Source organism: Sorex araneus, chromosome 1 (assembly GCF_027595985.1).
Source record: "Sorex araneus isolate mSorAra2 chromosome 1, mSorAra2.pri, whole genome shotgun sequence".
Classification (NCBI taxonomy): Eukaryota; Metazoa; Chordata; class Mammalia; order Eulipotyphla; family Soricidae; genus Sorex; species Sorex araneus.
This window is the reverse complement of record NC_073302.1, coordinates 241,747,355-241,759,564: the sequence shown is the minus strand read 5'-3', so window position 1 is coordinate 241,759,564 and position 12,210 is coordinate 241,747,355. Positions and strand designations below refer to the sequence as shown.

General features: G+C 42.8%; 1 long non-coding RNA gene across 1 annotated transcript; it reads left to right on the top strand.

The window, feature by feature from the left end:
- Positions 1–2,336: 2,336 nt before the first annotated feature.
- On the top strand, positions 2,337–10,301 carry LOC129401911 (uncharacterized). Its single transcript, XR_008628429.1, has 3 exons — positions 2,337–2,472; positions 2,922–3,069; positions 10,231–10,301. It is a non-coding gene; the product is annotated as an uncharacterized LOC129401911 (long non-coding RNA).
- The last annotated feature ends 1,909 nt before the right edge of the window (positions 10,302–12,210 follow it).

The following is a 12,210-nucleotide window of genomic DNA, read 5'->3' as shown; positions in this document are numbered from 1 at the left end:
GTGCCGGGGAACGGGACCGGGGTTTGGGGGGTGGGAGGGCGAGGCTGGCGGGCAGATTTCGCCGGTGGAATCTGTGAGCTGCCCCAACCCGCTGTCTCCGGCCCCAGACCCAGACTGGGTTCGGGCGGCTCCGGAGTCCTTCCTCGCTCTCGGTCTCCCTAACTTACAGATTTCATAATTCAACTGGGATTCGGTGCTTAATAAAACATTCCATAAACGGGAGCCCAGTGAGCAGAGCGCTTGCCCTGCACGCCACCGACCAGTGTTCGATCCTCGGGATCCCACACGGTTCCCCGAGCACCGCCAGGAGTCATTCCTCAGTGCAGAGCAAGAGTGACCCCCCTGAGCACCGTCAGGGCTGATTCCTGAGTTCAAAGCCAGGAGTAATTTCTGAGCACCACTAGGGGTAGTTTCTGCGTGCAGCGCCAGGAGTGACCCTTGAGCACTGCAAGGATGTGCTGCCGCCCCCACCCACTTGCCCCCGCAATTAAAAAAAAATCATTTCATAAACGGCTTCTGTTGAGCGTTAGGATCGATTGGACAGGCCGAGCGGGGAGTAAACGGCCTCCGTGGATGCCTGGGGCGCAGCCCGAGCGCCCCGGGAGTGGAGCGAGGAGCGTGGAGCGGGGGGTGGGCGCGGATCGGACGTGTAACGTTCACGGAGTATCGCTGGGGGCGCTTCACACGGGGCGGCAGTTCACTGCCGAGGGGGAAAGCGGGCCTGGGGGCCGGGTTAGACTCCGCAGAGAAATCTCAGCCTCGGGTGCGCTCCTGGTTTTCCCTGATCCCTTTGGCACCACCCCTGGGACCCGGAACGACAGTCCCCAGCAGTGCGACCCTGGAGCTGGGGGAATGGGGGGGGTTCGAGGGGTGGGGGATGGCGGAGGCCATCGCCTGCCGCTCTCACCTCTTCTTCAATTGGACATTGCATAAGGGCGTGAGGACTTAGCAAAGCAACCTAGCAGAGGTTTCATTGGTTGGGAATTTTGAGTTCTTGCACACGCGTAACTCAGCGGACATGCTTTGTGCTCTGAAATTGTTATGATGGAAAGGTAGGATCTGCATCTGCGGCTTTGAATTTATATTGCTCTAGTAACATGACTCGTGATGATTTTGCTTGTGGGTGGAAATTTTGAAAGATGTCCACCTTGTGGGCACTTGGGATGAACTTCCCTGTCACAAACTAAGACAATGTTGATTTTTGGAAACTCCTTGTACTCATACTGATAAGACCCTCTGATGTGAGGGTGCCCTTGCTTTGCTAAGTGATGTATAATCATAATGAGTTTCAATGACTACATTAAGTCCCTGAGCTTAATCTAAGGATTCGGGTGCAGACCCGTAGGTCTGATCCTCGGACGTAAGTAAAGACCTCTTTGTTCCTACACACACACACACACACACACACACACACACACACACACACACACACACACACACACCCTTGGTTTTTTTTTTACTTTTTTTTTATGGACGAGCTATAGCACAGCAGGTAGGGTGTCTGCCTTGCATGCTGCAGACCTGGGTTCCATTCCTCTCTCTCCTCTCCTATCCAGAACCCAGCAAGCTACCTAGAGTATCCCACCCACACGGCAGAGCCTGGCAAGCTACCGTGGAGTACTCAATATGCCAAAAACAGGAACAACAAGTCTCACAATGGAGACGTTACTGGTGCCCAATGGAGCAAATGGATGGATGACAGTGCAGTGCAGTGTTTTTTTATTGAATCACTGTGACATAGACCCTTACAAAGCTGTTCATGATTGGATTTTAGTCATAGAGTATTCCAACACCCATCCCTCCACCAGTGTACATTTCCCAGCACCAGAGTCCCCAGGTTCCCTCCCATCACCCCACTCCTATGGCAGGTGCTTTTTTTTTCTTTTTGGATTACACCCGGCGATGTACAGGGTTTACTCCTGGCTCTGCACTCAGGAATCACTCCTGGCGGTGCTCAGGGGACCATATGGGATGCTAGGAATCTAACCCAGGTCGGCCGCATGCAAGGCAAACACTCTACCTGCTGTGCTATCATTCCAGCCCTGGCAGGTGCTTTTCTTCTCTCTCTCTCTCTCTCTCTCTCTCTCTCTCTCTCTCTCTCTCTCTCTCTCTCTCTCTCTCTCTCTCTCTTTCTCTCTTCTCTCTCTCTCTCTCTCTCTGTCTCTCTGTCTCTCTCTGTCTCTCTCTCTCTCCTCCCTTCCTTCTTTCTCCCCTCCCTTCCCTTTTGGGCATTGATACACCCCTGATTTTGTCTTGGTGTGGGAGTTTTAAACCAACTCCTGTTACACAAAATAAGACTGCTACTGCTTTTTCTCTTACAGGTGGGGAAACTGTTTCCACCTTAAATAACTCCTGCCGAGCAGAGATCAAGTGTCCATTGGCCACAGATTCCATTATATGCAATGTGTGTTTGTGGAGACGGTGCCAAGGTGTACCCACCAACATTTGGGATGCAAGTGACCAAAGCCCAAGGTTAGTATCGGTCATTTCCATTTTAGAGAAGAGTTATAGACTTATTCTCCTCAGAAACTCCTTAACATCAAGACACTCTTGTTTTATTTGGGGTTTGTTTTTGTTTTCTTTTTTCTTTTTGGGTCACACCCAGCGATGCTCAGGGGTTACTCTGGCTTTGCACTCAGGAATTGCTCCTGGCAGTGCTTGGGGGATCATATGGGATGCCGGGGATTGAACCTGGGTCGGCCGAGTGCAAGGCAAACGCCCTACCCGCTGTGCTATCGCTCCGGCCCCAAGACACTCTTGTTTGAAGTAAAGAGCACAGGATCTGGGGAACCAGAAGGTGCTGTGCAGTGCAAGTGTCCCGATTGATAGCATTTGTCACTGTGGCTACCAGGCACTGTTCCTAAATGTTTCCTTCCACAAGTTCTTTATTCCTCAGGACAATCTTGTTACCCATTTCACAGATGTGGGAGCTGAGCATAAAGAAGTTATTTCGTCTGAGTGCCCAAAGCTAATAGCGAAATCAAGGATTAAAAAAAAAGAAGAAAAGAAAAGGCGTCTCATAGGCTTTGGTGTGACAAGAAATGGACTTTCAGCTGCTGCTGGAGCAAGGTGAAGTGGTTGTGTTTGTAAAGCGATTGCTTGAGAAATGTAAATACATGCTCTGCAGCCTTGAAATGTGTTAGGGTGAAGCAGTTTGCAGACTGCTGACAGGAGTCACTTGCTTGCCTTTTCCCCCTGCTGTGATCCCCTGGCTCCCTAACCCCCACTTTTCTACTCTGCCCAGAGTAGAAAATTGGGGAGATATTTCAGACTTCCTTCATCAGATGTCTTTGGAAGAGGACCTTTAGCATTCTTGGAAGGAGATAAGCAGAAAAGGGGATGCATGACAGATATGCCCTCAGATAGAAACTTTAGTTTTCATCTCGACCTGTGGTTCTACCTGGACCAGGTCAACTTTGAAAGTCCTTAAGGCCTGGGGTTCAGGGCTTTTGCAGTCCTTGCAGTCTTCCCCACCAGAAGTGGAATGAAGCTCAGGATCTATTGCCTTCCCTGGGCACGTTCTAAACCACTGAGTCACCTCTTGGACCCTTTGCTGGGGTTCCCTACCAGCATGTGTTTCTGGCAGGAATGCTCTTGAGTAAAGGCAGTGGGAGAGGCAACTAGATCTTCCAGGCTTCCTTCCTGTGCATGCGCGCGCGTGTGTGTGTGTGTGTGTGTGTGTGTGTGTGTGTGTGTTGGTGTGTGTGTGTGTGTAGTGGGGCCCACACTAGGCTATTCTCAGGTCTTACTCCTGGCTCTGTGCTCAGAAATCGCTCCTGGTGGCATGTAGGTGGTATTTATTTCTTCCTTTCATAGGTTCCAATTTTGTTGTTGATGTTTTGGTTTGGGGGCCACACCCAGGATTGCTCAGAGATTACTCCTGCTCTGTGCTCAAGGATTATTTCTGGTGGGCTTGGGGGGAGCCATAATAGATGCCAGAGATTGTAGCAGAGTGCAAGGCAAGTATACTACTCACTGCATTATCTTTCTTGCCCCTATAGCCTTCACTTTCTTTTTTTAACATTTGATAATTTAATAATAAAAATTAAAATGATAATAAAAATAACATACCAATAGAGTTTTAGCAGATAACTAAAGGCCCAGCTAGTACCTGACTTAAAAATAACACTTAAAAAAAAAACACTTTACCTCCTTATAGGATCTCTCTTATCAAAGTATCAATATTTTTAATTGTTTTAATTGTCAAGGGTTGGAATTCTTAAACTTAGGAGCTGTTCTATCTCACATCAAATTAATTAAATGTAAATTTGATTTACATGCTCTACATATCCTTGTTATAATATTTTCAGTAGATATTTGCCCGGATTTTTTTTTAAGGTTAAGCCTTCTGTATATTTTGTCAATTGAAATTGGTTCTTTCTACATTACATCCCATCCAATCTGGTGTGCTACTCCTGGTTTATCAGTGTTGAGATTTTGTTGTGATGTCGATCAGCCGCATTCACAATCAGGCAGCCAGGAAGTCAAAAATTTTTAACAGGTTGATATAGCTGGAGTTAAGTTTTAACTGGGTGGCGACTGCAGGGCATGTGTGCAACTGATGGTGCTTCCAGAAGTACAGGGAGATGAGGGGAGGTAACCTATCCCTGACTCTGTGAAAGCCTGGAGATTTCAGTCACAAAACCCACATACCTGAGTTTTTCAACAGATTAATTTCTGGATGGTAGTCTCTACTTTCTAAGGCACCTTCCTTGTTTGGGGTAAGTAGTATTATGCCACAAATCCTTTTTTATCACTATTATTAAAGAAAATGTTTCACTTTTTATAGAGCTATTGTTGTAGTTCTAGAGCTACCACATTAATCTCTCTACCAGCATTTCACTTGAAAACTGATAGATTATATAAATGAAAGAATAGCCTCTGGGGTATCTAGAACCTTCCCAGTTATTATTGCTACCCATCATTTACAAAACCCCCAAAATCCCAAATACCAAAAATGTCACTTAGTAAGTCTTAAATCCTGTGGACACTAAACTTTGACATTTTCCACCACAGAATAATTTTCATGTTAACTGGATCTAGAATGAACTGTTTTCTCACAGAGTGCTTGTGATACATCAAAAAGGAAATGTCGGGGCTGTAGCGATAGTACATTTGGTAAAGCGTTTTCTTTGCATGTGGCTGACCGGGTTCAATTCCCAGCATCCCATATGGTCCCTGAGCACCACCAGGAGTAATTCCTGAGTACAGAGCCAGGAGTAACCCCTATGCATCGCCAGAGGTGACCCAAAAGCAAAAAAAAAAAAAAAAAGGAACTGTCCTAACATGCACACACCCAACACCTTCAAACAGACAAGGAGATGTAGCCTTCACCAATATCTCATTTCAATGTATTATTTGTTTAAATTTTTGGACCACACCTAGCAATGCTCAAGGCTTACTCCTGGTTCTAAGCTCAGGGATCACTCCTGGCAGTGCTGAGGATTGAATTAGGGTCTGCTGCTTGAAAGGTAAGTGCCTTAACTGCTGTAATTATCATCTCTCCAAGAGTTGTATAAAAATTTCTCAAGTGGAAAAGGGTTATGAGTGGAAAATGTTTAAGAATGCTATTTTAAAGGACTCAAGAAATCTTTTCCTCAAACAATACAAATTCATCATTTTACTATTTCTGCAGGTTCCAAAGAGGAGCTACAGAATATCTGGTGGTCAAATCTGCTCTAAAATCCACCAAATATTCTCAAATTTTTAGATTCAGAATGAAGTTCCACATGTGTAAGATTTCCCAGAACATGAAATTCCAGATTAATTATTTCTTTGATTAAAACATGATGGTACATTGTGGTGAAGTAAGATCATTTTTTTCTGAAATGAATTGCATTTAAATTTTAAAAAAGGAAAGTTTTCATATATGCTCAATGCAGGGGTACATATAGAGAGTCGATTTCCATCCTCAGAAATCTCCTATGCAATTAAATGAAGGAGAAGATAGGTTTAGAAAATTCTCTTTTTTATTTTTTTTGTTTGTTTTTTTGGTCACACCTGGTGATGCACAGGGATTACTCCTGGCTCATGTGCTCAGGAATTACTCCTGGTGATGCTCTGGGGATCATATGGGATGCTGGGAATCAAACCTGGGTCGGCTGCGTGCAAGGCAAATGCCCTACCAGCTGTACTATCGCTCCAGCCCCAGAAAATTCTCTTTTGAAAATATAACAGAGCTATGTATTTCTGTGTCAAAATTTTTAGTTTAGGAATGACTCTGTTAATTTTGTTCACTTTGAAGAACTTACAACAATTTACATTACCATCATAGAACATCAGGCAGAAATATAAAAAAAACTAATCTGGGAAATCCTACAAAACAATGTTTGTAGCAATGGGTAGATGAAATAATAAAATAGAAGGACCAAGTTACATTAATAAACATTTTGCTTTTTAAATCAAACCATTATTTTTTAATACCTGCATGATATCTTCTAGAGGCTATTTAAAGAAAGCAGAAGCAAATATAATATAATGGCAGTGATATGATGTCAATGTAATGCAAATATAATGTCAATGATAATGCAAATGGTTCCCATCTTAGAAGGAAATGGAATTAGAAGCAAATTACTCCATTTTGGAGAGTGTCTCAAACATGGAATTTTGCAAGTTTACTGTAGAGACCACACTTCCCACTGTACATTTCCATCATTGTTAGGCCGCTCTCCCCCCGTGAAAGCTGCTAGGTTCTGAAGCAAAGATTTTAAAGGCTGTTTTGTTGGCAGCCTGGGATGCATCTGTGACCTCACCAAAGTGGAAGTGAAAGCTCTCCGTTTTTCTTCATTCATTCATTCTTCTTCTTCTTTTTTTATTTTTGCAACAGTAAATCTACCAATTTTACAGTCAGTTGAACAGCAATAGATTAATTTGTGTCAAGTCTGCATTCACAAAGAAAACCTGAACTTCAGGGCCTTGAATGGTCGAAACTGCAGTGTGATGGTTGAAAGATAGACACTTACAGCTTGTTCTAGAAGGATGCAGGCAGCGCACTGTCACCTGCTTCTCTGCACAGGTGCTGACCCCTCGGTCGATCTGGGGCCTCCTGATGGGGTAGCAGGAGGGCTGGGCCATTGTCTGTTACAGAGAAGGCTTTTCCAAGGCCTGGGCCAGTGTGCGCCAGCAACCACAGGAAACAGAAGAAAGAAAAGGTTAAGGGCCACCTCGAGGGCCAGAATGGGTTAAATTTAGTTAACATTGGAGGTTATAGCTTTTAACAACAGCTTCAAGAAAACTTATTCCAAGATGCAATTTGTTTCTTCTTTGTCAACCGTTATTTTTTTCTTCTACTCTATTGATAGTGACAGCTTAACAAAGTTTTTATATGCTAGAGGTTTTCATCCTTTAGAAAATAAAGAACTGTGTTCTTAAAAAGAGGTGCAGGTGGAGGGCTTTGTAAATGCATCCATGATTTTTAAATTGGGGCCTTAAAAATAGGCTCCCTGCTTAGCTTAAGTCAAAAAATAATCTGGGAGGAGTGTTGAAAGACTCCCCGTTAGAAATGGAGGAATGCTTCAGCAGTCTGAGGCTTATATTTCTAGAAGCTTCTTTGTGTATTTTACTCTCAACCAGACTAGACGAATCTTCCCACTCGTGAATGAGAATGACCAAGGAAATAACTTTTTCAGTTTTCACATGTGTATTTTTTAAGTTCAGAATATATTAACGGAACTGGATGTATACTATTTTATTATTAAGGTTTTTGGTTTTGGGTGCTCAGAGCTTATATTCAAGGATCACTCCTGGCAGCTTGGGGGACCATATGGGATGCCGGTAATCAGACCCAGATTGGCTGCATGCAAGGCAAGTGCTCTACCTGCTGAACTATTGTTCTAGACCCCAGCATTTATTATTTTATAAAAGCAAATAGGTTGACCACAGATTCTGTGACTTCGTATTCTGTCATTTTGTTATTCCATATTTTACTGTTTGAGGACTACTGTATTATGAAAACTGGTCTTTCAAGAAGGAAACATGTCAATTCTCACCTTTCTATTAGAAATTCACACCTTTCAAGACATTGTGATTGCCTCTACTGAGTTTGTCTTCTGTCGGACTCTGATGATCAATAAGAAATTTGACTTTTAGAGAAAAATTTTTATGAATTCCTTTAGCTGAGATTTTATAATGCTGAATTTGGGTTCCTAGAGATGCATTTCTACTTGATGTGTCAGCAGGTTAAATGTATGTTTAACATATACATTTAATACAGCTAAGTATCGGACTATAATATATACTTAAAAACATGCATGTTCAAATATGATCATGCTTAGCACATACTTAATTCTCATTTGGGAAAGGATATATTTTTGCATAAAAGAGCTTTCCAGATACCTAAGTTTTCATCTCCAGTGAACACAGAACTTCTTATCATTTTGAATGGTACTTTACGTAATGTATTGCCAACTTTTTGCCTTCTGAAACATGGAGTAATAATTATCTTTTTAAGCATGGGGGCTATGCACTTAACATGTAGTGTACTTAATACAGTCACAGATGTCTGTATTTTGGGGGGCTTTTTTGGTAGGGGATCACACCCCTTGATGCTCAGATTACTCCTGGCTCTGCACTCAAGAATTACTCCTAGTGGTGCTTGGAGGACCATATGGGATGCCAGGGATCGAACTTTGGTCAGTCACGTGCAAAGCAAATGCTTTACTCACTGAATTATTGCTCTGGCCCCTGTGTATTAATTACATAAAGAAGCCAAAACTTTTTTTAAAGTGTAATTCTACTTTTCATAGATTTTTACAAATATATACTTCTCTCCTACCTTTATGCTTTTTAAACTTTCTTGTTGCTACAATTGCCTTCCTAGTTTTGATAGTTCTTCCCACTTGTAAAGTTGTACTCAAACTAAAATTCAGTCTGGCATAATGCAAGATGATAATTAGGAGACTTTTAGCTCTCTGATTTAGCTCTGTTATTCCAAATCAACCCATAGATTGTGGCTAGGAGGACCTCAACACCATTTTCTAGCTTAAAAAAGAAATACCTGGCAGCATTTCACAGCTCACCCGATCAAGTGGTTGTGATTTTCCCCCTGGTGTTTCTTCCCCTCTGAATTATATATGTGGCCCAGTAGAGACAAGTCAGTTTTCTGCTCTGCCCAGACCTCATTCTTAATCTCTGCTCCTGCACACTTGCTCTGAACAGGGAGCTTTCCAGTTCAAATGCTTGACTCCAAGCTGATCAGACAAGGCTGAAAGCTGTCACTATGACAGAAACATCATTTGAATATCTGTCATTCACAAATTTTAGCAGGACATATACTTAGTTGTACAGATTGATCTGCAGAGTTCAGCTCCCTTACTGATAGGTTTGGGCTTACAACCAAGTTCTGTCCAGTAGCATATATGAAGGAGAATAACCATATGTCCTGAGAAAAACCTGGTATGTCGTTAATGACACTCTCTTTCATTCTCCCAAGTGTTTTTTGGTTTAGGGGGCTGTAGATATAATATAGCTGGTAATGGTACTGGCCTTGCATGTAGGTGATCCAGATTCAATCCCTGGCATCCCTGAGTCCCAACAGGAGTTACTCCAGAGCACAGAGCTAGGAATAAGCCCTGAGCAATAGCCAGTGTGGCCTCCTGAGATAAAAAAAAAAAATAACAAGTGTTTTGGATTTAGATGGCATATTACATAATTATTTATAAGCAGATATACATGGATTTTCCAAAACATTCTCTTAGGAGTGTTGGCTCTCCTTTATGCTGACTGGAGCTCGCATTTGGATGGCTTCTGGTGCATGAGAGCACCATGTCATGGAAACCATAAGTGGCAGAGTGAGGCTCACACCATGCTGCCTCATGGGAGAGAGGAGCAGGCTCGTACCCCTAAAACTATGTGCTTCTTAGCCAATAAGGTGCCTGAAATACGATGTCCTCTGACAGATCAGTGACATGAGCATTATGGACTCCTCACAGGTGAGCTGGTCTGTGGAGGAGAGTAGGAGAGTGAACTAGACATGCGGAAGCAGAATGAGGAGACTGGGAGGAGGGTGCAGAAGTTGGGTAAAAGAGTTCATTTCTGACTTTAGTTCCACTTCCCATGGGCATTCATTTGCTGCATTTAGATAACATAACCAGACATCTGCACAGCATTAACACTCTTTTTATCCACTGCTGCCAAATGCAGTGCTGGTAGCCAAATGGCTACTTGCTATCCCCTAACCATAATTTGTACTTTTCTGCTTCCATGTCTGTGGTTGTGCTTCCTTCTGCCTAGAGTCCACAGCCATGTTTCAGCTACATATCACCTTGCCCTGCTGGATCATTTCTCCCTTGAACCCTGTCATTGTAAGTATGCTTATTTTGTAGCACTCCTTTTTAAAAACATTTTACTGATTCACCATGAGTTATAGTTACAAGCTTTCATGTCTGAGTTACAATCACGCAGTGATCAAACACCCATGCCTCCACCAGTGCACATTTCCTACCACCAATATCCCCAGTATACCCCCACCTTTCCCCATCTCCCCCTGCCTCCATGGCAGACAATATTCCCCTTATTCTCTCTTTACTTTTGGGCATTATGGTTTGCAATACAGATACTGAGAGGTTATCATGTTTGGTCCTTTCTCTACTTTCGGCACACATCTCCCAACCCGACTGATTCCTCCAACCATCATTTTCTTAGTGATCCCTTCTCTATTCCAGCATGTCCTCTCCCTACCCGTTCATGAGGCAGGCTTCCAACTATGGAGCAGTCTTCCTGACCCTTCTATCTACTGTCCTTTGGTGTTGGTCTTGTGTTATGTTATTTTATACTACACAAATGAGTGCAGTCCTTCTATATCTGTCCCTCTCTTTCTGACTCATTTCACATAGCATGATATTCTCCATGTCTATCCACATATAGGCAAATTTCATGACCTCATTTCTCCTAGTAGCTGCATAGTATTCCATTGTATAGATGTACCACCATTTCTTTAACCAGTTGTCTGTTCTTGGGCACTTGGGTTGTTTCCAGATTTGGGCTATTGTGAACAGTGCTGCAGTGAACATATAGATACAGATCTCATTTCTACTGTGTAGCACTCCTTTTTTACCCTGCCACTTTTCATACTCTACATTATCATTCATTCCCTTAAAGTCAGGGACTACCCTTCTGCTAGTGTGTCATATATAGCAGCCAGTGTAATCCCTGCATACCTTTAGTGTGCATTAAACATTTTTGGGTGTATAAAATCACAGCTAGGCATCTTCCAGTGGTCTTTGTTTTGGGACCATACTCGGTGATGTTCAAGGTTACTCCTGGCTCTGCACTCATAAATTACTCAGTGCTCAGGGGACCATACAGGGTGCTGGGGATTAAACCTGAATTGGCTGCCCTATATGCTTTACTACCTCTCTAGCCCTGCCAGTGGTCTTTGGGGTAAGAGAGAGACTCTGAACAAAGTATAGAGCTTTGGTGCAGGGATTCATGTCTTCTTCTCAGAGCTTCTCTTTCCTGTTTTGAATACTTAATGAGAGACCATGAGATATTCCATTGCAGTTTTTGGAGAAAACCTTCTAAATGATCATGGGAAGCTCTGCTGAGATTGGCAATTTTTGTTGAATCAGATTTATGTCATAAGTAGGTAAACTCAATCCTCTAATACTACCGTGGTTGAATTAGAGGCACAGAAATTCTAAACAATTTGTAAGAAAAAAATCACAGAGAAAGTCTCATAAAAGACAGATAACTAATTTTTTAGATATTTTTGTTTTAGCCTATGTTACTGTTATTAAAACCTATCCCATGTCATGATCATCATTATCAGAAAGATTATTAATGATGACCTATGTCTAACATTGGGTTGACTGTAGTACTGCTCAGAAAGTTCACAATGCCTTAAAAAATAATCAGTGCAAGAACTCCTGGTGATGCACAGGGGTGACTCCTGGCTTTGCACTCAGGAATTACTCCCGGCGGTGCTCAGGGGACCATATGGGATGCTGGGAATTGAACCCAGGTCATCCGTGTACAAGGCAAATGCCCTATCTACTGTACTATTTCTCCATCTCCTGTACATTCTTGATTTGAGAGGAATTTTGTCAAATGTTTTGTCTGATAGCAAAAACCAGACATCATTGGATGAGCCTATGTACTTAAGACTACAATTTCATATTATTACTATAAGAGCATGTGACAGAGTGGGGGCTAGTGAAGAAGAGAGTATGCTCATGTCTCTGGTGCTCCTTCCATTGGTTGTAATTGATAGTC